General features: G+C 41.5%; 1 pseudogene across 1 annotated transcript; it reads right to left on the bottom strand.

Moving 5' to 3' along the window:
* Positions 1–1,379: 1,379 nt before the first annotated feature.
* LOC710525 (ubiquitin carboxyl-terminal hydrolase 21-like) lies at positions 1,380–26,634 on the bottom strand (annotated as a pseudogene). The gene is made up of 2 exons (XR_013401832.1): positions 26,504–26,634; positions 1,380–2,159 (listed from the first exon to the last, which is right to left on the bottom strand). The product of XR_013401832.1 is annotated as a ubiquitin carboxyl-terminal hydrolase 21-like (transcript).
* Between the last annotated feature and the right edge of the window lie 564 nt (positions 26,635–27,198).

Below are 27,198 nucleotides of genomic sequence, written 5' to 3'. Positions count from 1 at the left end.
TTTTAGTAGAGACGAGGTTTCACCGTGTTAGCCAGGATGGTCTCGATCTCCTGACCTCGTGATCCACCCGTCTCGGCCTCCCAAAGTGCTGGGATTACAGGCTTGAGCCACTGCACCCGGCCCCTAAATTTTAAAAGTAATTAAAATGATGATAGTAGTGCATAATTTTTGAAAATTCGAAGTCCTTTTGCTAACATGAAAAGTAAACAACCAGGTGGGGCACGGTGGTTTATAACTGTTATCCCAGCACTTTGGGACGCTGAGGTGGGAGGATCGCTTGAGCCCAGGAGTTTGAGACCAGCCTGAGCAACAAAGTGAGACTTTTTCTCTAGAAAAAATTTCCCAGCTGTGGTGGTACATGGGAGGCTGAGGTAGGAGGATCATTTGAGCCCAGGAAGTCGAGGGTGCAGTGAGCCATGATTGCACCACTGCACCCCAGCCTGGGCAACAGAATGAGATCCTGACTGAAAAAAAAAAAAAAAAAAGCACTCTCCATAGTCACTACCACTTTATTTTGTTATTCTGTTGGCTCATGATATCACAAATGAACCACTTCTCTAACCTGTTGAATTTTTTATAGCACCTAATCTATCCTTCCTTATTTATATGACGTCTCTTCTCTATCAGACTATAAAAAACAGGAGAACAGAATCCATGTCCTATGGATCCCAAACTGTACACTGAGGCACCCCAGGGTGTCACAGCAAATTCATAGGGTAAATATGGGATATTTTAAATTTTCTAGAGAAACACAGCATCTGGTCAGATACCACATGAACTCCTGGCTCAAAGGTGTTCAGGTTCAGATTATATTATGCTACATTCTTTTTCATAATGTCGTATTTTTGGCAAAGCTGAATTTAGTGGTCACTATCTTAAAACGCAAGTAAGCATGCAGTGTGGAAGCATCCAATCTGATTCTAAGGTTTGAGAATTTATGCAGTGACCAACATGCACATAAATCCCATTTGTAAGTAACCATGGTTATTTACAAATAAAATAAAAATACATTTTTCAAAGTATGTTTTTCAATTTCAAATACATTTCAAATTTTAAATACATTTTTTTTCACAGAAAGATTGCCGAGGGTCTGGAGGCTCTACATGGGCAGGGGCCTGGTGAGCTCTGTACATGGGACTGGGAGACCAGGGAGCCTCCACTTGGAAAGGTACTTTTTAATTAAAAAAAAAAAAAAAAAAAAATATATATATATATATATATATGGAGCTACAATCACCCTCTCCCCACTCTCTGATTTAAAAGACACAAAAATAGATGTCTCTAAGATAAATGGGGATCCTGGGGCTTAAGGGTGTTTAAAGGGCTTCGCAAGGGCCAGGGCTTACGGGGGCGTCCCAGGCGCTGGGGTGAGTCCTGCGTCAGTTGGTAGGACAGTAGGCTTCATTGGATGCCACCTGTTTTTCACTTACAGGGAGACACAAGAGTCATTGTAAACGTGCCAACCAGTCTGGCACTGGCACAGGGCTGTGTAGTGGCCACAGTGGATGCTGCCTGAGTGGTTGCAAAGGGCACACAGCTGGTAGACAGGACTTCCAACTTTGCCACTGGCAAAGACCCCTAGGCTCAGTCACTGCAGTGGGAAGTCTACACTTACAGAACTTTACTTGATGGAGCCTCGGGAGACAGAAAATAGATTCAGATGGAGCATGAAGATGCAGGAGAATCTTTGTATAGTCAACTTTTGGCACCGCTTGTTTTCTGCCAACGTGGGTCACACACTGGGGCATTCTCTAACTCTAGCTCTTCTTTCTTGGTAAAAAGGCTCAAACAATCCCGCAGAGACACCTTGCCCCCAGTGAATCCTTTCTTGGGGATGGTCAGGGAGAGGTCACAAAAAAAAACCTCGAAGGTCATGGAGTGGTATCCACAGGCCTGGCACTTGAGACAACTTTTCAACTGGCCCACAAACAGATCCACCATCTTGTTGTCCTCTTGTTCTTCCAGATAACACTTCCACATTAGGTTGGCCCAGTCTTCATCATTTAACTCAGGCTCTTTTAGCATAGCACCCCCCTCGGTGGGGTGGAGAGGGAGCTGGACCATGGGCAGGGACTGGTGAAGCCCCGCAACCTCCGTGGTTGATTTCAAGGTGTAGCCACTCCATAAAGAATGTCAGGAACTCTTGGGTATCCTGCTGGCTATATCCAGAGAAGAATGTTTTTCAAATGTCTACTAAATTGTTAATCTATATGTATTTATTAAGTTGTTTAAGCCTAATTGTTAAAAAAAAAAACTGTTAGTTATTACTCTTAGACTGGTGGAGCCATAAAAATAGTACTAACAGACTGGGGGTGCCATGACCAAGAAAGTTCAAGAACCCTGCCACGACTCATTGTAAATAACACGTAAACACAAACACATTCACACATGTGCTAGTCACCCAGTGTGGGGTCTGATGTGAAATGACTTCTTAACAAACGTACTGAAGAATTAGTGAATGAATGAGGAAGCAGTGCTCCTCTGGCTTATCTTCCCATGTCTGGATATGTGTTCAAATTGGCCATCTTAGTGTGCAGCTCTCTCAGTGAATAACTCCCTTCCAGCCTTCCATTGCACAGGCTGGGAACAAGAAAATGGAAGCTAGGTGAGGTCCTGGATCACCGGGGTACCACTCTGGGCACACAAGAAATCTTCACAAAGCAAGTGAGCATGACAGAAATTGAAGGTATAAGGCTGAGGGAGAAGCTTCCATCCAAGACAGTTGACCAGGAACACACAAAAAAACCTGAGAACAAAAACACAAAGCAGCTGAGAGGGGCGGAGGGAGAGCCTGAATGAAAGGGCAGGGAGGTGTGAGAGGAGACAAGAACAGGAGGCAAAGGCTGGCAGAGGCGTGAAGTGAGACACGGAAGAACCAGAAGGTCAAGTCATTGAGTTTGAATGTCATTGAGATTTCTTGAAAAAAAAAAGAGTAGGTTGGATGATATGGTCAGTGTCTTGGGAAAGAAATGTCATTTTAGCACAAATGCTTGCAATGAAGCAACAAGGATACCAAGGTCACTTGGTTAATATGTAGCTTGGAGAGCTCCCAGATGGGCTCTGAGCAGGATTTGAGAAGAATTCAGAAGCATGACGGAGAGTGCAAAATAGGACCCGGGGTAGATTCATCTGAGGGAATCATCTATTATGTTAGAAGGGTTGCAAGTGAAGGAAAACAATACATGTTTTCTCTCTAGGCTGAAAATTTCTACACTAAACTCACTCCTTCAAATTAGGCTAGAGAACATGGTCTGATAGGGTTCACCTTTAGATTACCAATGGAGCAACAGGGATGTGGCTCAAATATAAAAACCTGCTCTCATACAGATTATGTCTGCTGAACAATGGCTCCGGATGGCTCGCCAGGCTGGCAGATGGCTCTGCTTGCGAGATTCATACCAAGTTTTGTCTCATTCTGTCTTTAAGAGGGTTCATTCATTTTGCATTGCCGCTCAAATTTTAATGTAGATCATATTTCAGTGTTATCTCTATGTGATCATACCATTTAAAATAAAGTATTTGCATCTGTTTATACTTGGAACATTTTACAACTTCATGTCAGACCTTTATTCTTAGTTGAGCCATTATTCTCTCCACGTATAAGACCTATTTATTCTGAAGTCCCCATTATCTTTTTACTAGTTCTTTGAAGTTGTATTGTATAATGGTCTTTTTGGTGTCCTGAAAGAGAATGATATCAATGTAGTCAGTATCATCAAGAAATGCTGGGGAGGCAGCTGAGATTGGTGGAAATTCACTAGACGAGGATCAAATCCCAAGTCTATCATACATTAGCTGTGACTTTGGCCCAGTTAGGTTACCTCTCTGAACATCTGCTCCTTCATCCATGAAATGACAAGGCGATAGTGACTGCAGGTAGAGTATGAGCTTGAGTTTCCCACGAGCCTGTGTGTGAATTCTGGGCCTACCATTTACTAACACCCTGAACCCAAGGAAGTGATTCAGCTGAGTCCAAATTTCACCTTGTATAAAATAAGAATAATGAGGTTTTCCTCATGGGGTTAATAAGATAAATGAAGGCAAGTGTAAGTAGAATTGCTAAATGTCTTGTTTTGAACCCCGCTGACTAGGATTTCAGTGCTCCCTTTAGGAAAAACATACATATATATACTTTTTAAAGTAGGGCATATATATATAGGGCATATACCATATGTATATATAGGGGATATACCATATATATGTATATATATAGGGTAGGTGTTATCTTGTCATGCCATGACTTAGGTGCAATTATTTCTACTTACTCTCTGAATTTATGCTTTACTACAGTGATTTGCAAATTAGACGTAAAGTATGGGACTTGATTCCACATAAATTCTGGTGTGAAAGGCAGACATGGCTGGCTCTATGCAGCAAAGCACACTTCAGAACTGTCAGCACACAGGATGTAATTATGAAATAATGCTCAATACTTTTATTGTGTAAACATAAGGGCAGGTCAGTGTTGGGTTTTGTATTAGTTCGTTTTCACACTACTATAAAGATACTACCTGAGACTGGGTAATTTATAAAGAGAAGAGGTTTAACTGACTCACAGTTCTGCATGGCTGGGGAGGCCTTAGGAAACTTACAATCATAGTGGAAGGCGAAGGGGAAGAAAGGTACACCTTACATGGCGGCAAGAGAGAGCATGCACAGGGAAAAACTGCCACTTAAAACCATCAGATCTCATGAAAACTCCCTCATTATCATGAGAACAGCATGGGGGAAACCACCCCCATGATCTAGTAACCTCCCACCAGGTACTTCCTTTGACACCTGGGAATTACAATTCAAGATGAGATTTGAGTGGGGACACAGAGCCAAACTATATCAGGTCTACTTTCATCTTTTACATTTATTCAGCAATTTTGTTTTTGTGATTCTTTATCCTTAAACTTCATCTTTTATTATCCTTAAACTTCATCTCTTATTATAAAAGTAGTATATACTTATTGAAAAAATTAAGAGAGTACAGATGATTTTAAAAATCACCTGTGATATCATGGTGAGAAATAACCACTACTAACATTTTGGTGTATAAATTCCAGTGTGTGTAGTAGGAGTGTGTGCACATATAAGTAGATATAAATAATATTTCACTGTAAACACAAGTTTTCAAGCTATAGTTTTTCAGGTAACATTTTTAATTGTGATACAATACACATAAAATTTACCATTTTAACTATTTAAAAGTGTACAATTCAGTGGCATCAAGTACATTCACAATGTTGTACAACCATTAGCACAATTTTAGTTCTAGAACTTTTTCATCACCCTAAAAAGAAACGCCATACACAATTAACAGTCACCCCTCATTTCTCACACCCCTAGCCCATAGCAATCATTAATCTGCCTTCTGTTTGTATGGATTTATCTATTCTAGCTGTTTCATACAAATGGAATCATAAATGTGTGATTTGCATCTGCCTTCTTTCACTTCACTTAGCATAGTGTTTTCAAGGTACATCCATACTGTAGCATGTCTCAATACTTTATTTCATTCATGGATGAATAATATCCATTGTATGGATATACAATATTTTGTTTATCCATTCATTAACTGATGGGCTTTTGGGTTCTTTCAACCTTTTGGCTTTTGCAAATAATGCTTTTATGAATATTTATGTACAAGTTTTTGTTTGACTACCTGTTTTACTCCTATACCTATGAGTGGAATTTCACATAACATTTTATCATGAACATTTTTCTAGGTCATTGAAAATTCTTCTGCAATGTCTTTCCACATAGCTGCAGAAAGTTTCATTGCATGGCTTTACCAAAATTTATTTCACAATCCCCTATTGCTGGATATTTCATTTGCTCCAAAATTTTCAACACTGTAAGTCATGTTTTAGCTCTGTGGGACCCTTGATTGTTGTCATTTTTCAGCACTTTCTGTGGATCAGACCTGCTTAGGGGGCTGTGTTTCTAATATATTGAAATCTCACAACAATCTGAAAAGATATACAGTGTTATTCTGATTTTACAGGTGAGAAAATTGAAACAAAAAAGACCACATGGGGATGTGATATTAATGCTTGAGTCTGGATCAGAACCCAGGCCTATCTGTTTCCAATACCTGAATACGTTCCGTTAAGTTCCATTTACAGGACTATTTTCTTAGGATACAGTTCTAGTTAAGGAGTTATAAATCAAAGAACATGCAAAATTTTAAATTATTTGTTGCAGAACTTTAAAAAGACAAGACACTTTCGGTAATTTCATCAACCTTGAATCAAGAATTGTAAAGATTTAATTTGGTTTCAAAGTACCATAAAAAGAAAGATGCTATAATCTCTGGCATGAAGGCCATATACAAATTGCAGAAAAATGAGCTTCATGTTTATGTAGATCATAAATTTACCGCCACAGCACAAATGTGAATCTAAGAGGTCTCAAACTGTAGAAGGAATGGCTAGAATTCACCATACCATGCTCTGAATCTTTTGCACTTGTCTAATCGTGATAAATCTTTTGATGAGTAATTCAAATCTGGAGGTTGTCAATGTGAGAAGAAAGGGGCTCCCTCCAAATTTTCTCTGGGAGGAGAGTTGGTATTTTGGACATGATGTTCATATCTCTCAACAGAATGTCATTTTTTGATAAGTGGAAATGTGTTTTCCACAAGGAACCTGCTGCTCTATGTAAGAACTGGTTTTATAATTGCTCTAACTTCTGTATTGAATACCAGATTGAAAAAAAATTTTTGTGCTATGAGTAATCTTGGTTTAATGGCTGTAACAGAACCAGTCCTGAATCAGTAAAAACCAGACTCTGTGGTTTGTTGGAGGTTTTTAAAAAAATTACACTTACTTGGTAATAAAAGGAACGTAAATGCAGATTTCCATCATTAAATGTTCCATGAGATAAACAATCTTTACTCGATAAATTGTTTCCAGCTAGTAATTTTGTTGAAACTATCTGACAACCCTATACCAATGTCTAGCACAATGCCTGTCCTCTTAGTAATTATTAATTTAATTCCCTGCATTGATTTTAAAAAGTAGTGAGATTAAAATTTATTTATTCTGGTAATAAATATGTATTGAGCACCTACTATCTTAAATTATTAGACACATCAATGAACCAAACAACTCCCTATCCTCATGGAGGTTAATATCTAGACCAGGTATCAGAGATGGGTGGAGGATACAAATTAGACCAAAAAACCCCCCAAAAACCAAAAAAGCTAAAACAAAGAAAAAGCAAAATAAGGGACAGAATGTAACAATGAGGATAACTTTTGACCAAAGACCTGAAGTGAGAGAGTGATGCCCTTTGATGATGGAGAAGGGACCACAGGCTAAGAAATACAGGTGGCTACCAGCTGCTGGGAAAGGCAGGGAAGTGGATTCTCTCCTGAGAGCCTCTGGAAGGAACCAGCTCTACCAATATTTTGACTTTAGCGGGGTGAAGCTGATTTCAGACTTCTGTCCTCCAGAACTGTAAAACAACACATTTGTGTTTTTTTAAGTCACTAAATATGTGTAATTTGTTACAGCAGTGATAGGAAAGCAATGCAGCCTCAATAGAACTGAAGAATTGTTGAAGCCAAGATACCAGAGGGAGTAACCTCAATAGCTGGGAGAATGGGGTTAGAAAAGGAGGTGCTTGAAGTTGAGCATATGGGAGAGTGAAATCCGTGGTTATGGCGAGGCTGAGACCATGAGATGCATGGATGAGGAAGGATAAGGACACAATCATTGCAGAGGACCTCAGAGGCCAGGGGTGAGAAAGATCACCTAAGTGGGTGTGAAATCCTCAAGGGTCATGATGAATGTGGCAATAGGGAGAGTGACCCTGAGCCAGGAGCTAACTCTTCTAGAAACAGGAGTACGTGACCTGCAGGTCTATCGATGGCTGGAGTAAGGAGGGTAGCAAGTGGTTTAGTCTGATAGCATGGGCTTCAAAATTGAGGGGGAAAAGGGAGGAAAGAGGGTACGAGTATGGTTTGGGAGAAGGACAATAAGGACCAAGGGCAACACCTACCCCACCTCTAAGCCCTTGGGCTTATACCATGAAAGCTGTGGGAGATAGAAGAGAGCTGCAGAGAAAGCATTCAGACAGGATAAGAAGGTAAGAAAGTTTGATGGGTGGGGCGGGGAGGATATGGGCGATTTTGCTGATAATGAATCTTGAGTTCCAGTGGGTCCCATGGCAAGGTTTTGCTCTGTGCAGAAGTGGGAGATGGGACTAGATGGATGATATACAGGTACTGTATGTAGGTGAGAGACTGGAGATGAGAGAGGACTGGGTGGAGGTGGGGGAATCCTAGCTTCCTAATGGTGACCGAGATTTGTCCCAATAGCATCCTGGCAGATGGTGGTGAAAAGGTCGTGTGGATTGGGAGGAGGGTGGAGGTCATGTTATGGACACGCAAGAAGGCTCTACAGGTCCCTCTTCATGCCTGTTTATGGCAGGAATAAAGGAAGGGGTGCTGTGTGTGAACGTGCTTTGAGAAGGATAGGCCATGCTATAAAGGGAAAAGTGTGTGAGTTACAGGATCATGTGATAAAAAGTGATGTATGAGGGGGAAAAAATCCTTTTCCTGCCTTGTTTTCACAATAGCACTCTCAGGCATCCACCCCGGGACTCTACAATGGCTGTCAGGCTTCCAACAACTCCCATTGTAGGCTGGAGCCTGACCTAGTGAGAAATTAGAACACCGTCTTTTAAAACCCATGTCTCTGTCTGTTCAACACCAAGGAGGTCCAAGAATAGACTGAGCTCCTTTCTTATGACCGGGAGGTTAAACTTCAACTTCGTAGGCTTGGTGTATTGTGCCTAAAATGCTCCTAAAACAACAGCTTTATAATAAACACAGAATCCCAATCTGAATATGAGTCAGGGGAAAATAATTCTATACCTTGTGGTTTCTGGAAATGTTTAGATTAAAAATAAAAACCTGTGTGGCAGGACCAACCTTGCAAAGAGTAAGCTTGCCAGCGAGTGCGTGTTGGCTGTCAGAGTTGAGTCATAGGGAAAGGGAGTTGCCACAGGGGCTTTGAGCTGTTTATTATATGATGTCCAGGTCTCAATAGCCAAGTAGACAAAAGGCTGGATATACAGGGAATGGAGAGCCCAGTGGGGCAAGAATTGAAAGGGCATCTTACAGTTGTCTACTATTTACAAAGAGGTCTCACCCAGCAATATATGTGAACATGCAATTCTGGCCATTGTCTTTCTGATATTAGGGTGAGTGTTTTAGCCTGTTTTCGCACTGCTGATAAAGACATATCGGAGACTGGGTAATTTATAAAGGACAAGAGATTTAATGGACTCATAGTTCCACGTGGCTGGGGAGGCCTCACAATCATGGTGGAAGGCAAAAGGCACATCTTACATGGCAGCAGCAAAGAGATAATGAGAGCCAAGCCAAAGGGGTTTCCCCTTACAAAATCATCAGATCTCATGAGACTTATTACTACTATGAGAACAGTATGGGGGAACCGCCCCCATGATTCAATTATCTCCCACTGGATCCCTCCCACACATGTGGGGATTATGGGAGCTACAGTTCAAGATGAGACTTGGGTGGAGACACAGCCAAACCATATCAGTGGGTATTCTGGGGGTTTTAAGTTGGGCTTGCTCACCATGTCAAGGGTGTAATACACCATCCTGCAAGTATGGTGTTCATCTGTGGTGGTGTATCCTGAACAAAGAATAGTCGTCAAAAACAACGGGTCCCTTGGGATCTGAGGACATTTTTTCCATAAATGGAGCACTATCATCTCCTCTTGAGAATACCAGTAGGGTCCTTGGCCATCAGTAATTAATTCAATTTTTCTGATTATTGAAGGGTATGCAAAGAAGACTCTGGAGGGCACCCAGTATGTGCTCTTCCCCATTTTTTGAAGGTGTGTAATCTTTCTTTCCATCCCTCAAGACATGGCAATCGTTAGAGCTACCTCTAACTCCTGTGAGCTGGCAGGGGTGCTCAGAGATGGCAAAACAATTTTGCTATCAGTCAAAAAAAAATTCACTTTGGAAAGTCCCTTCTGATGCTAACATTCTGTGATCCTAAAGCAAACCTCCTAATCCCCACAAATCATAGTGTGTATCCTTAAGGCTAATAGAGTTTGACGTTGAAGGGCCCATCTCATAGCTACCTCTCCTGATGGGAACAGTCAGAAGGGCACTCCATGCATCTTTCTGCTGTCCTTGAATGTTCATGCAATAGCAGACAACTGTCACTTTGCTTGAACAGAGCATAATTTGCTATTACTTTACTCAAACATACTTCAATGTAATAGATGCAGAGTAACACTGAAAAGCTGGCTTGTTGTTTTAGTCTACACTTTCATCCTTAGTCACTAGTAGCCAGACTTCAAAAATACCAAGCATCCTGTGTTTCAGTCATGTCATCAATTCTTGATTCCTCTCCAGGGAAGTATTGAGTTCCTTAGCATATGGCCTCTTACTAAGATCAGCAACCAATCCTATAAGCAAACAGAGAAGGGTGAAATCTCAGGAAGTGTAGGGCTCTCCAGGGATGCACGAAGTCACTGGTATCTCAAAGGGCATCCACTTATTAGCTTGCTTTGCAAGCAGCTGCTCTCTTGACCTAAGGGAACAAAAGGATTTGAGCTGAGACTGGGGGCAAAGAAGGTAGAGAGAGGAAGAAGGTGCATAGGACCTGTAGGGTCCAAGGCTGCGAAGGGGTGCAGGAGGTATGTCTGGAGCATCTATGGGACTGAATGAGAGCCCTGGAAACCTCTCAGAGGAGGCAGTGATGAGGGAAGACGAAGGCAAAGTTCACCTATTTTTCTATGTTTTCCTAAGTCAGCAAAATTGCTTCCCTATTATCCAAAGGGAATAAAATGTTTAAGGAAACCCAGGAAGCATTTTATTTCCATGTGACTTGTGAGTATGTCAAAGTGATTAAAATTTCATAGTCAGTCACCAAACAGGAGATGGTGTCTCTCAACCCACCCCATTGGTTTTACACAGGGGTGGTGATTTTTGTTTGTTTGTTGTTGTTTTCTTATCACAAAGGACTTCATGCACTAGAGGCCTAAGCATCTAAGAAGGAGATTTCTGAGGCTCTTCCAACCCCAGTCCCTTCCTGTCCTCAGCCTGGACGGCAAATCACTATCACCAAAGCCAACAAAATTAGAAGGCTCCTTGACTTGGGACCTGGAATCTATATTTTTAAAATTTCCCTAAGCAGACAGGTTTGGAAACTACTGAAAATTCCCAAGAATGACAGAAAAGAGAGTGGAAGAAGTGCGGGACTAGGGACAGAAGTCAGAAGAGGAGGGGCTGAGCTGTTCTTATGTGTCCTTCTGCAGCAGGAGGCTGCACTTCCCGTCTTCTGCTCCTCCCTGTCTTTTCTCTGGCTCTTGGAAAGAGTGAGCAGAAGCCAGGTAGAAAGACCCTTGGATGCCCTACACTAAGGATGTTTGCATTTTGGGGTCAGACTAAATGGGGTCAGACCGCTTGACCATCTGTGGCCTGTGTGAATTACCCAACTTCACCAAGCTTCAGTTTCCTCATCAATAGCACTTACTAAATGGCTGCCACCATCAGTTCATGGGTCCAAGCCAAGCCATGGTTGGCTATAGTCCATAGCTTCCAGGCAAGTCCTGACACCACAGCTCTGACAATTCCAGGCACCAAAGATGTGCCAAGGACAGCACTGAGGTGATTTTCAGGGCACACCAGCTCCAATGGAGCGGGAGCCAACTGAAAAGTGGACCAAGTCTTTCCACAGCCCATCCCACAGTCCTCTCCTCCTCACCCTGCAGACCCTCAGCCTTGCTGGGCTCTGAATTGCTAAGCCCAAGGCAAGCCTCTTCTTCCAAATGAACCACCATATTTTTCTCCCTGCTTTTGCTCTCTTGCAAACTTTATTCCTTTGAAGCTGACCACTGCTAATACTTGGTCTGATTAAAGCAATTATCAGTAAGGTATAGATGACTGTTGCATTTGCAACTTTACAGGGAGTGTATGTTAATTCAAAAACATCCCCTCAGAGTGGTAAAATAGATTCAGGAGATGGATCTTTATAGATTCAAAGGAAGTCTTCACCCCGAAACTGTTCTGTCAACCCCATCATCACTACCCTATTTTTTTCCTGGGTCAGTTTTGCCTGTAGCTCTACACCACACCAGATGAAGTTGGGTACATGGGCACTCCTGAAGGATAGTGCTGGCTGACATTAAGACTATATGGCTCCATCAGAAGCCACAAGCACAATCACCAGCATTATCTTTCTTCAGAATGTCAGAGTTTCCCAGGGGTATCCATCTGCAACCGCTATCTATTCCCAAGCTCAGTCTGCCTGTATGGAATCCCCTCTACCACGAGTAAAATCTTGAATGGATACACATGTTACACCTTCAAGTCCAAGAATATAGTTGGGCTATAAGACATTAAGAAGCCCAAAATTCCTGGGAATGTCATACAAACTGCCCATATTTCTCTAGGATTAGGTTTGTCTACACATGACCCTCCCCTCTGCCAAACAGCTTAAATATATAACTATATTTCCCTCTCATATAAAAGTCTGAAATAGGTGGCCCACGGCCAGCAGGGGTGCCATGGTATCATTCCCATGATTCTGTCTCATTGCTGTTCCCCAAGAGGCCTGCATTCGTGGATAGCTCATGGTCCAAATGGCTGCTCCAGTTCCTGCCAACATGTCCACATTCCAGCCAGAAGCAGAGAGGAGAAAGGATGAGCACACATTCCACTTAAGGACATTTTACAAAAATTTAACACAATTTCCATTGAGGTTCTGCTGAACGGAATTTAGTCACTGGACCACACTTTCCTGCAAGGAAGGCTGTGTGAAATGGAGCCTTTGCCTGAGTGCATCTTCATGTCTAGGTTACTGTGGGCTTTCCTCACCCCTCCTGACTTCCATGTGCTATAGCATCCCTGTGCCTGCCACTGCCCGAAGACACTGCCTCCTGGGGTGATATGGTTTGGCTGTGTCCCAACCCTAATTTCATGTTGAACTGTGATCCTGAGTGTTGGAGGTGAGGTCTGGTGGGAGGTGATTGAATCATGGGGGTGGTTTCTAATGTCTTAGTGCCATCGCCCTAGTGCTGTTTCTTGACAGAGTTCTCAAAAGATCTGGTTCTTTAAAGGTGTGTAGTACCTCCCCTTTTTCTCTCTCTCTATCCTGCCGCCATGTTGAAGACATGCTTGTTTCTTTCCCCTTTGCCCTTCTGCCATGATTGTAAATTTCCTGAGGCCTCCCCAGCCATGCCTCCTATACAGCCTGTGGAACTGTCTATCAATGAAATGTCTTTTCTCTATAAATTACCCAGCCTCAGGTAGTTCTTTAAGGCAGTGTGAGAACAGACTTATACATGGGGCATAACACTTCTTTCTTGCTTCAGCGGTTATAGCACCTGTGAGGTCACACCCTGTGCAATCCTTGGTGGTGATCTGGGACTGAGTCCCTGAGAATATTCACTTTTTATTAATTTTCCTAAGGCATGGTGGAGGACATCCTCCATTCTGACATTGCAGTAAGAAAGTCGGAAAAAGCCTCCCAGGTAGTTCCTTTCACTAATCTATAAAGGTGTTAATGAGGCTTCTGATATGGTAAGTCCTGGACAGGTGTTGAGAACACAGCAAACAAAAGGCTCTGTCTCTGCCCTCAAGGAGCTCAGGGGCCCCCGGGGAGACAGGGGTGAGTGCAGTGTCAGAGATCTGTGGAAGGTTATAAGGGGGTTCTGAAGGAGAGTACCTGGATGGTCAAGGCAGATGGAAGTGGCCAGGTAAGTCACCTCGAAAGGGGTTAGGCTGAGATGAACTTTAGAGGAAAAGCAGGAGTTGGTCAGGCAAAACAGAAATGTGCATTCAATGAAGTTTACCATTGCCAGAAGCAAGGAGAAAGAAAAGAGTGTGCAGTGTTCTTGCAAGTATATGCTATTGAGCACAACTGGAAATGCAAGAAGATGAAATTAGAGTATCAGGAAGGAAGGCATGTACCCACTCACAGTCTTGTATACAATGACCAAGAACAAGCAATGAATTTGACAAAATTCTCTCTGGGATCAGAGTCCTGTTTGGGTACCTAAAGTGTGGGGCTGGATACTCCATTATACACTTACAGGATTTCAGCTTATTGCAACCTTAATCTTCAAATAATGGTATGCTTGTGGATCCTGGTCACTGGTCTCCACCCTCTTGTCAGCACCTTTCTGTATGTTGTGTGGTCTCCTGCATGTCTTGTCGACTATTTTCTACAACTGTCTCTGTCATCGACTGTCGCTTTGTAAAGATGCTTTGTTTTGCTCGTCAAACTGTAATTTTCTCTGCATCCTGCATGGAGGTTTATCCCACCTCTCAGCTCAACAGTCAATGGTTGAGGTCCCAGCTTTCACTTGCCCTGGCCTGCTCCTGCCTAATCTGTCATAGCACATCAGTGCTGCAGATAGAAAGGAAATCTAAGCAACGTAGATTAGGGGTGAGGAAAGGTGTCGTAGGTAGTCTCCAAGAAGAACCCCAGTGAGCCTTGCTTCTAATCTTCACACCCTTGTGTAGTTGCCTCCCATATCATACCTAAGTTGGTCTGTGTGATTACAGAATATGGCAGATGTGATGATATGTCACTTTCAAGGCTAGATCATAGAAGACTTTGTGGCTTCTGCCACTCTTTCCTTATCACAGGCTCTGAAGGAAGCCAGCTGCCGGATAGTCAAGGCACTTACATCACCTTATTGAAGGGTCTATGTGGGGAAGAACTAAGGCCTCCTACCAGTGGCCTTCTGCCATCAGGATTCAGTCCTCCTGCCAACAGCCACGTGAATGAGCCTTCTTGGAGGCAGACCCTCCAGCTCCATCAAGCTTTAAATAGCTGCAGCTCTAGCTGACATCTTGACTGCAACCTTAGGGGAGACCCAGAGAAGAACGCTCCAGCTAAGGCCATTTTGAATTCCTGACCACCGACACTGAGATCATAAATACCCATTGTTCTAAGCCAGTGTGTTTTAGTGTTATTTGCTGTGCAGCAACTGATAACTAATACAATAAACTTCCCACCTTCTTCCTCACGCCCCTGCTAGAAGAGGTAATGCGACCTGATTGGCTAGATTTCAAGACATGGATTGGGTTATGCTCATTGGTGAATGGGTCACTGGCAACCAGTCAAGGACTTACTGAGTCCCTACCATGAGCTGAGTGCTGTTTTAGGTGTTGGAGATACAGCAACATATAAACCAGTGCCCCTGACATTCTAACGGGAGGAGGAAGGCAATGGGTACACACTCTTTATCAATATGTGCTATCAAAAATATGAAATTAGGTTGCTGTTTCTTTTAAAAACATTTTTAATTAGTTGGGCGCAATGGCATGCCTATAGTCCCAGCTACAGGAGATTACTTGAGCCCAGGAGTTTGAGACCAGCCTGGGGGATACAGCAAGACCATGTCAAAAAAAAAAAAAAAAAAAGAATATGAAATAGACTCACATGTGCAAAGAGTCAGGAGGAATGCTTTAGCTAGGATGAGCAAGAAAGAGCCCTCAGAGCTAGTGGCATCTGAGTTGGGACATGAAAGTTGAGGAGGAAATGACTATCATGTGGAATGCCACTACTAACAAATGCAAAGTCCAGAGAGAGAAAAGAAGTTGGCATGTTTTAAGGATAAAGAGAAGGCCAACAGTGGAAACGCAGGAGAGTGGAGGGAGGTGTATCTCAAAGTCGCGTACCCGCACTTTCTTCTTGCAGCTGGCTGGGTCAGTGGAGGCAGAGCTTGTGTCCTTGAACAAAATCTTGCTATCTCGTCCTCCCACACTTTACTCCTCCCCACACAGGCGCCCTCAGGTCTGGAGTGGAAAGGGGTGGGCTTCCAAGCTTTTCCAAAGTGCTTCACTGTAGGGGAAGTGAGGACTTAGGACAATTTGTCATAAAACGGTAAGTGGATTTTCATTTTTTCTGTTCCCTTGACAACCCCAAGGAGGGAGGCAGGCTTGAGGAGCAGAGAGAACTCAGCTATTCCTGGATTCTTCAAATACTATCAACACTCACCACCTCTGTTCATAGGCGTGACTGTGGAGTGGGCACATGATGGAGAAAGTGTGTGCATCAAAATTAACATCATGAGTCTAGAACAAAGCATGTGAAGGGGTAACAGATGAAGAGTATGACCTGATTCCTACCTCAAATGTGTCATGAAGAAACTTTCCACAGGAACATTCCTGGGCTTGCATTACATGCTCATATGTGGGAATTAACTCCCTAACACCTTTACATGTTTACGAATATAAAAGTTTCCAGATCACTCCTTTAAAAAATGTAGTGAGAGACTATTGATGAAACAGGATATAGCCGTCCTCATTCATAAGTCTTCAGATTTTCATGCAGAAGGTAAAAGCTGGCAAGGGGGTATTAAAGATCCAGTCATCGATCAATTTGCTTTTAGGAGGGAGGGGCCCAAATCCTCTGGTTCAGTGAATGGGCAAATATCAGAAGCAAGGTATTCCAAACTGGATGACGTCATGAAGTTCGCAAGGTACAAGCATGACAAGAAATAACAAGAAGTAAAGAATGTAGGACTAACTGCTGAGCTCTGTTAACCATGTAGCAGATCCTCCTAAGAGCTTTAGTGGTGAAACCAGAGAATTGTTTTTTGGCATTAACCGGATATGACAAAAATAGCACTAAATTCCTGCAAAAGCTCCGAGTGGGTGGCAGAACTACAGGATAAAATGAGATGTGAAGAGGCTTGTGTGATGTCTGCCTACCAAATTGCTTTGAAGGGCAAAAAGTCAGAAAACCTTATAGATTAGAAATAGAATAAGAATTACTTAGGGAGAGTTACAGAAGAAATAGCTGATTCTCAGAAGACTTCTAAGCCAAATGAAAATAAATGGGATTTCTGAAATTCAACAATGAAAAACAAAAACAAACCTGAAAATGAATCAACCTAGCCAAATGAGTAGGAATCCACAGCTTAAAGAAAATAAAGGACTCACTTAAGAAAGAGCTCATACACTCCGCGGTGTCCTTCTGTTTTGTTTTGTTTTTTTTTTTTAATAATACTTTGATTTGCATAAGCATCTGACCTGATAATGGGACTTTGATTCTATTTGGTGCAGGTCAAAAGGTGTATCCCTTTGTCTGCTGATAAGGGAGTTGTTGGGCCTGGGTGAGGGCCAAAAAGCAAGGAGGAAGGGAAGTTAAGGAAGAGAGTTTGATTCAGGCCCCTACTGAACATTGCAGACATTTCTGTAAGACGGAGTGCAAAGTAATAATTTGTCATCTAAATATCAAGAATACACAAACGAGAAAGTCCTAATAAGTAAAATCAGTACATAATTTTATTTTTTGTTTTTATTTCAAGCTCTCAACCCCCAACTGTAATCCAAAGTCCTTTTATCTGTCCACCCACAGCTAATGAAGGATGAACCTCATTCTGGACAAGAAGCTCTCAAGGCCCTGCATGGGCACCCAGGGCTGGCCTTTGTCTGGGCAGGGAAGTGGTGGTTTTACTGCTGACCAGCACTATACCTGAAGTTCCCTGTGGCAGGCAGAATTCTAAGAATCACCCCCCAGAGACCCTTGTTTTTGTATTGCCCCTTTCCCTATGAGTGTGGGTGGATGCTGGGAGTAATGATGAGATCCCACTCCATGGTTGTTTCATTATAAGGTGAAGAAAGATTGTCTAGCAGGCCTGATGGATCACATAAGCCCTCTAAAAGCAGAGCTGTCTTCAGCTAGTCACAGAAGAGGATGTCAGTGATTGGAACCACAAACAGGATTTGATGTACCATTGCTGGCTTGAAGATGAAGGCCCCATGGCAAGTAATGGGAGCAGCTTCTAGAAGCAGACAGCAGCCCCTACCTCACAGCCACCAAGGAAATGGTGACCTTGGTTCTACATCCCCGAGGAACTGAATCTGGCCAACAACTTGAGTGAACTTTGAAGCAATTCTTTTTCAGATGCTTCCAATAAAAGCCCAGCCTGGCCAGCACTTTGATTGCAATTTGGCAAAGTCCTGAGCAGAGAATCTAGTCAAGCCTGCCCTGACTTCTGACATCTTGGATTGTGAGATAAGAGATGGCATTACCAAAAAAAAAAAAAAAAAAAAAGAAGAAGAAGAAAACTTCAAGCCAATATCCTCAATGAACATAGATGCAAAAATTCTCAACAAAACATTAGCAAACTGAATCCAGCAGCACATCAAAAAGCTAATCCACCATGATCAAGTAAGTAGGCTTTATTCCTAGGAGGCAAGGTTGGTTCAATGTACACAAATCAATAAATGTGATTCATCACATAAACAAAACTAAAAACAAAAACCACATGATTATTTCAATAAATGCAGAAAATACTTTCAATAAAATTCAACATACCTTTATGTTAAAAACCCTCAACAAATGAAGCATTGAAGGAACACACTTCAAAATAATAAAAGCCACCTATGACAAATCCACAGCTGACATCATACTGAATGGGCAAAAGTTGAAAGCATTTCTCCTAAAAACTGGAACAAGACAAGGATGCCCTCTTTCACCACTCCTGTTTGACATAGTATATGAATTCATAGCAAGAGGAATCAGGCAAGAGAAAGAAATAAAAGATATCCAAATAGGAAAAGAGGAAGTCAAACTATCCCTGTTTGCAGAGAATATAATTCTATATCTAGAAAACTCCATACAGTCTTTGCCCTAAATCTCCTTGATCTGATAAAGAACTTCAGCAAAGTTTCAGGATACAAAATAAATGAACAAAAATCAGCAGCATTTCCCTATACCAATAACATCCAAGCTCAGAGCCAAATCAAGAATGCAATTCCATTCACAATAGCCACAATAAGAATAAAATACCTAGGAATACAGCTAGCCATAGATGTGGAAGATCTCTACAATGAGAATTACAAAACACTGCTTAAAGATACCAGAGATGACATAAACAAATGGAAAACATTCCATGCTCATGAATAGAAATAATCAATATTGTTAAAATGGCCATACTGCTCAATGAACTTTATAGATTCAGTGCTATCCGTATCAAACTACTAATGCCATTATTCACAGAGTATTCTAAAATTCTTATGGAACCAAAAAGGAGTCTGAAAAGCCAGGCAATTGTAAGCAAAAAGAACAAAGCTGGAGACATCACATTATCCAGTTTCAAACTATACTACAACGTTACAGTAAGCCAAACAGCATGATATTGGTACAAAAACAGACACATACACCAGTGCAATAGAATAGAGAGCCCAGAAGTAATTCTGCACACCTACAACCATCTGATCTTCAACAAAGTTGACAAAAACAAACAATGGGAAAGAGATTCCCTATTCAATAAATAGTGCTGAGATAACTGGCTGGCCGTATGTGGAAGATTGAAACTGGACCGCACCCTTGCAGTATATACAAAAGTCAACTCAAGATAGATTAAAAACTTAAATGTAAAACCTAAAACTATAAAAACCCTGGAAGATAATCTTTGAAATACCATTCTAGACATAGGACCTGGTGAAGATTTCATGACAAAGTTGCCAAAAGTAATTGCAACAAAAACAAAAATTGACAAATGGGATCTAATTAAACCAAAGAGCTTCTGCACAGCAAAAGAAACTATCAACATAGTAAACAGACAACCTACAGAATGGGGAAAAATATTTGCAAACTATTTATCCAGCGAAGGTCTAATATCCAGAATCTATAAGAAACTTAAAGACATTAACAAACAAAAAACAAACGACCCCCCCCCTAAAAAGTGAGCAAAAACATGAACAGACACTTTTCAAATCCATGCAGTCAACAAGCATATAAAAAATACTCAACATCAGTAATCATTAGAGAAATGCAAATCCAAACTACAATGAGATATCATCTCACACCAGTTAGAATGGCTATTATTAAAAACTCAAAAAATAACAGATGCTGGTGGGGTTGTGGAGAAAAGGGAACACTTATACACTGTTGGTGGAAATGTAAATTAGTCCAGTCATTGTGAAAAGCAGTTTGGCAATTTCACAAATAAATTAAACAGAATCACCATTTGACCCAGCAATCCCATTTATATACCCAAAGGAATATAAATTATTCTATCATAAAGACACATGCACATGTGTGTTTGTCACAGCACTGTTCACAATAGCAAAGACATGGAATCAACCTAAATGCTCATCGGCGGTAGACTAGATAAAGAAAATGTGGTACGTATATACACTATGAATTGTTACTCAGAGATCTTTTCTTTTGCAGCAACATGGATGGAGTAATTATCCTAAGTGAGCTAACATATGATCAGAAAACCAAATACCGCATGTTCTCACTTATCAGTGGGAGCTAAGCAATGAGTACACGTGGACACAAAGAAGAGAACAATAGACACTAAGGCCTACTTGAGAGTGGAGGGTGGGAGGAGGATGAGGGCTGAAAAACTACCTATTAGGTACTGTGCTTATTTCCTGGGTGATGAAATAATCTGTACACCATGACACACAATTTACCTATGCAACAAACCTGCACATGTACCCTGGAACCTAAAATAAAATATTAAAGAAAGAAAAGAGAGATGATATTGTTTTAAGTTGCTAAGTATATGGTTATTTGTTATGCAGCAAATGCAGCATATGCAGTAGCAAATCCGTCTACCCCCTTGCCTGAAATTCCCTCCCACGTATCATTTCTGGAAGGCTGCATTCGTTTCTTATTGCTGTTGTAACACATTACCATAACTGCATGGCTTACACAACACAAACTTGCTATCTTACAGTTCTGGAGGCCAGGAATCCCTAACAGGTCACACTGGACTAAAATCAAAGCGTCAGTAGGGCTGAATTCCTTCTGCGGGCTCCAAGTAAGACTTTGCTTCCTGCTTGTTCCAGCCTCTAGAGGCTGCTGCCTTCCTTGGCTCATAGCCCCTTCCACCAATCACATCGCGATGACCTCTGCATCTGCCGTCACATGTCCGCCTCTGACTCTGACTCTCCTCCCTCCCTCTCTTACTTATAAGGGCTTATGTGATTCCACTGGTCCCCCTCCAATGATGCAGGATAATCTTCTCATAGTGAGGTCCTTAATTACGTCTGCAAAGTTATTTTGTCGTGGAAAGTAACAACACAGTCACAGGTTCCAGGGATTGGGAAACGGACATCTTTGGGGGCCATTATTCAGCCTCTTGTAACAGGCTTCCCTAATTTGGTCTGCTTTTCATCTTTCATTTTTTGCTACTTGAAAGTGAGTAATATTTTTTAGAAAGATTTTCTTTCCCAATCTTCCCATTCATTTACTCAGTATTTATTAGATGCCTATTTCACAAGACCATCCTGTTGTATAAATCAATAATTTATATAAATAGCATCCCTTCTGAAGTTGTTCAGTCTACACAAACATACCAGAGGACTCTACTCATGCTTGTTAGACATTGAGCAAGAGATGTAGTGTAAACAAAATGACAAATCCCTGCCTTTATTTATTGAATGACTGCAGGAGGCTAGGGTGGTGTCTGCGCATGTGAATTTTCTAAAACTCCCCAAGTTATTCTGATTTGCACTGAAACATGAGGACCACTGAAGCCCCCAAGCCTGATACTACCTAGACCTATTGAAGTAGAATCTTCACGGCGGGGGTTGGGGTGTCATAGTCTGTTTGGGCTGCTACAATAAAAGACCACAAACTGAGTGGTTTATAAACAACATAATTTTTTTCTTATAGTTCTGAAGGCTGGAAAGTTGGAGATCAAGGTGATGGCAGATGCAGTGTCTGCTGAGACCCCCTTTCTGGTGTCCTTTCATTGTGGAGGGGGCAAGGCAACTCGTGGGATAGCTTTTATAAGGGCACCAATCGCGTTGATGAGAGCTCTACCTTTGTGGCTTAATCATCTCCCAAAAGGCTTCGTGAGCTCCTCATACCATCACATTGGTGGTTAAGATTTCAACATAAGAATTTTGTAAGGGACACAAATATTCAGACCATGGCAGTGGGGTAGAGACAACTGTCTTTTGAAAATCTCCCTTAGGTAATTATGATGGACACAAAGCCTTGGGTTTGTCTGCTTGAGACACGATGGTCTATCAGTTGGTGCCTAGAGGGCATGAGATATGGGAATTATATTTGATGGAACTGAAGGAAGGAAAGAGTATGGTAAGCAAGTGTCCCTGGGAAGCCCGAGGGAAGGACAACTCCTCCAAGATCAGGGAACAGGAAGAAGGAGTAATATAGGGAGAAAACCCATAAAGTAAAATCCTCTTCTCCACTAGGCAGTGGTGGTGACAGGGGCAACCTGAGGAGGGCTAGAAGTTGGGGCATCTGTCTCCATTATTGCACATGGGAGCCTTAGTATTCTTAATAGTTGAAGGGACCATAAGTGAGGTATCTGAAGGCCAGACAGAATTTGTTTTCAGAAGGTTGAAGAGAGACATGTTGAGGGGACAATTCAGAAGACCTGTTTATACCTGTCGGGGCTGTAAAGAGCTCAGGAAAGATTTTTAGAAAACAACTTTGACAAAAAACAAAATAGGAAAATGGAAAGTCTATTCATCACCATTAAGAGTAGAAGAGCATTTGGGAGGCCAAGGTGGGTGGATCACGAGGTCAGGAGATCAAGACCATCCTGGCTAACACGGTGAAACCCTGTCTATACTAAAAATACAAAAAATTAGCTGGGCCTGGTGGTGGTGGCCTGTAGTCCCAGCTACTAGGGACATTGAGGCAGGAGAATGGCGTGAACCTGAGAGGTGCAGCTTGCAGTGAGCCGACATTGCGTCACTGTACTCCAGCCTGGGCAACAGAGAGAGACTCCATCTAAAAAAAATAATAATAATAAAAAGTAGAAGAACAGAGAAAATGGCCTCTGAGAAGCACTTTAGGGCACGAGTCAAACTGGGAGAGGAAAGGCAGGACTGTGTATAAGAGTTAAGTTGGAAGGACACTCACTGTGATGAGGAGGCAGCCCGGGCTCAGAGGCCCTGGGCAAATGCAAAACCATCTCAAGGCTGTGAGTAGCAAGAGACTGGAATCCAGGTACCAAGAGGAAGTCAAGGGCCGGAGCTCTGGCCTGGGTAAGGACTGTCTGTGCAAATCCCCTGGGCCGGGGAGGAAAATCTAAGGGTCTGATGAGTGTCTTCTCATTGGCTACGTGGTGAATGCCATGTTGTTTGGTATCAAAACAACTTTCAACAACATTAACAGAATGTTTAAAGAAAATATGCATTTATAACACCATCTACCTAATGTAACAGCAGAATGAAATATTCGAGAACGACCATTTTGAGGACTGACATTCACACATATAGGCATCAAACTCCTATTCTGATTCGGAAAATGATTATTCTCTTAAAACATCTTGCTTTGCACGTCTAGTTGCATGGAGAAGGATGTGAAATAAAAGTCAAGTCAAATAATGCAAAATAAAAGCCACAATTACACTTGGATAAGTGGAAAAAAAGAAAGAAAGAAAAGTAACTCTTAATTTCACCCCTGAGAAATAACATTTTCTGTTTATACATTTATTTACACTTGTATTTCCTAATATCATACTGTACATATAACTTATTTTGTGTACACACACAAGCACACACACTTTATATAATTGGATCATCTTTTTGTGTCATTACATGTTATTCTCCTGCCACACCAATAATAATGCTTATTTAGTAATATATTGTATGGGTGTGCTATTTCTCAAGGTTCTCCATAACCAGGTATGTATTTCAGAGTTTAGCAGCTGGGTTTTCAGTCAATTAGCAAGAACTGAAAAGTTCATTCTCAAGGCTAAATAATAAATGTATTAACATTTATTTAACCAGTAACCTGTTATCTGATATGAAGGTAGTCTAATTGTTTGATATTATTTAAAATGTTGTAGTAGATACCTTTGTGGTCAAATTTATTTCTTTTCATATCTCAGAACATTTTTAAAAATTAAATTCCTGGAAGTATAAGAGTTAGGCCAAAAGTTACACACATTAAGAATGTATTGAAAATGTGCCCTACCGAGAGAGTGAGCCAATTTATATTCGTGCCAACAGTATGGGAGAGAGCCTGTTTTTCTGCACCCTCACCAATATTGGCTATGGTCATTTAAAAATTATTGCCATTTTAAAAAGTGAAAAATGCTATGTTATTTTCAATCATGGCCTTTTGATTACTCATTAGATTAATCTTATGTTTTTGTCTATTTATATATTTTTCCTTATGAATTACCTATTCATAATGTCCTATGCTTATTTTTCCTGGCAAAGATGTTAAACATTTATTGATTGATGGATATTTGTTGATTTATAAGATTTATCGATTTCTAAAAAGTATAATGTACTCTATATATTAAGTGTATTACCCCTGGTCTTGGATGTTGTGAATATTTTTCCTAGCTTGTCATTTACTTTCTGATTCTGCTTAGGGTGAGTTGGGTTCGGTTTGCTTTGTTTTGAAGCCCAGAAGCTTTCTTTCTTTTTTTTTTTTGAGATGGAGTCTCACCCTGTCTCCCAGGCTGGAGTGCAATGGCACAATCCTAGCTCACTGCAACCTCCCCCTCCCAGGTTCAGGTGATTCTCCTGCCTCAGCCTCCCATGTAGTTGGGATTACAGGCCCACACCACCACGCCTGGCTAATTTTTTGTATCGTTTGTATCGTTAGTTTCACTATGTTGGCCAGGCTGGTCTTGAACTCCTTCCCTCGTGATCTGCCTGCCTGGGATTACAGGCGTGAGCCACCGTACCTGGCCCAGCTTTCAATTTTTTAAATATAACCAAGTCTATCCATTTTTGTTTCCCTTCTAGCCTTCTCCTTTTGCTGTTATACTTAAAAAAGCCATCTCTACTACAAAATTATTTAAATATTGGCCTATGTATTTTTCTAGAATTATTTAGGTTCTCAGTGCGGTTGAACTACATTTGGGTATAGAATATAAAGAAAAGATCAAATGTTTATTCCCAAATATCTGGCCAAATGTCACAACACTCTCTATTAAATAAATCATCAAGTTCCCTTGTTTGAAAGCTACTCTTTCCATGCAATGATAATACCTAACCCTTATTGAATGATAACTCTGTCCCAGGAACCATGTGAGGTGCCTTTCCTGCATTAGTCCCCTTCATCCCTACCCCATGAGTTTCTGATATTATCTTCATTTTACTGAGGAGGAGATGGGCACAGAAGGATTCAGTGACTTATGCAAGATCACACAGGAAGTAGAAAGCCAGGAATCAAACCCAATCAGGCTATCTTCAGAATCTAAACTCTTCCAATACTATACTATACTGCCTTCATAATTTTTGATATATTCTTCAGCTTATTCTGGACTTTATACTCTGTTTATTTATTTTTTCTTTAATTATAACATCATTACCTTTACAACTGTATAATCTATTTTACTGTCTGGTTGGGTGAGCCCCCTACAACTCAGAGCCTTTGCCTTGGGTTCCTTAGCTTGCTCTGCACACCCAGGATATCATAACCAGAAGCAGGCTGGCCACAGCTCTGGATGCTAGAACTATAAGTCCCTTCTCTGGGATTACTTTAGACACTTGAAGTTGGAAATATTAGGGTATTCTGTTATCACTTCCATGTACTTCCCAGAAGAGCTTTGAAATTCAGGTCGTCGATGCTGGCTCCATCAAGTCCTTGCTCTGATCCAGTCATTTCCGTGGTCATTTGGAAGTAAAGGCATTGGCTCAGAACAGGCTTCAGCTGGAACCCCATTTTAATTTTAAAAGTCTAAATATATGTTTCAATGCTGCCTCTTTTAAGGGCAGTGCCTTTCAACTTCACCTCCACTATCTCCTCTCTCAGTTCATCCTGGCTATAGTCAATACTCCTTTCCTCTCCCACTTGCTCCCATTGACCTTCCAGAATCATATTCCGCCCTATGTCATGAAGGGGAGCAGGGCACAATTATGGCTCCCAGGCACAATGAATACTTTGAATTAAAGGCCCTTAGAGATTATCAGATGCTAGAAGAGACTTTTACCATATCACACAAAGGCTGGACAGACTCACCAAGGAGAACAATTTTTTTTTCTCCTTCTCCTCCTGTCTCTTAATTCTCTACCTCCTCTAAACCACAAGATTAAGTTCTTTTATCTGCCTGTACTCTGGATGTACCAGAGAAGAAAACAATGACTTCTGGTCCCTTCTCTGAGTTTTCATTAACTGAAACCATATCACAGGAAGGAAGACTAAATCTGTCAACAAACCTGGACAGACTTTTGTCACGAACCATTGTCCACTCTGCAGGCCAAACAGACTTTGCCCGAAGCCATTGTGTGTTCATCAAGCCCACTGAATTCTTCTAAAAATCATTTACTATCCCCCTAAAAATCAGCCACACTTCCCCATCTCCCTTTCTCCAAAGAAACAGGGTATATGAGCCTATGTACCTCCATGGAATATGGGGCAATCGCCCTGCGACTCTCCCTGCGTGCATGGTGGTCATAAATTTTAAAGCTCTTTCTGTTATTAATCTGCCTTATTTAGAGTTAATTTTTCAGGGATACCTCTGAGGGTGAAGGAGAAGTTCTCTTGGCCCCAAATATCGAGACTTAGACTCACCCATTCCCCATCAGGCCCCTGACCACTCACCCACAGAGCTGCCGTACAGTCTCTGCTAACTTCTGGAAGGCCAAAAGAAAAGAGCAAATTCCAATAAAGAGCAAATGAAGTTCCGACCAAGCCCAGCAATGGGTCACGTGCTCTTTAGAACATCCTCCCATGTTTCCAGAACAGGATGTGATTCATTCCCAAAGCAGTGTCCTCCCAGTCACACACACCAATAAAGGAGAGCTTGGGCCAGAAACAACAAAATCACAAACAACTGCACAAAGGGTATATTTTCCCATGGAGTGTGTCCTATGATATTATGGAGCAATGTGGCCTTCTATTTCCATACTGCTTAAGCCTACAGTAAAATTAGCTTCTATCTCTTGAATTCACAGCAGGTTGCAATGCTGTGGGTGCTTGGACTGGGCTGAGCAGTGATGGAGATGCTGGTCTGAGATTTAAAATATTTGACAACAGGTTTAGTCACCCCACAGGTTGATGATTAAGAAGAAAATTGCCAGAAGACACAATTGTCAGAATTTAGGGGAAGACTTCCCTGGGACTGTCAATTCTTCCAAAAACAAACCAACCAACAGACACCCCCATAGAATTACCACAGTGCCTGGAACACAATAGGCTGTCATTAAATGTTCCTTTAATATGAAGACAGAATAAGTTTTGTAAATGCAAAGGAAATCATGTAGGTTGTGTAACGTTAATGGTTAAAGACCTAACAT

The sequence above is a fragment of the Macaca mulatta genome, chromosome 12, assembly GCF_049350105.2.
Source record: "Macaca mulatta isolate MMU2019108-1 chromosome 12, T2T-MMU8v2.0, whole genome shotgun sequence".
Taxonomy (NCBI): Eukaryota; Metazoa; Chordata; class Mammalia; order Primates; family Cercopithecidae; genus Macaca; species Macaca mulatta.
This window is presented reverse-complemented; position numbering and strand designations above follow the sequence as displayed.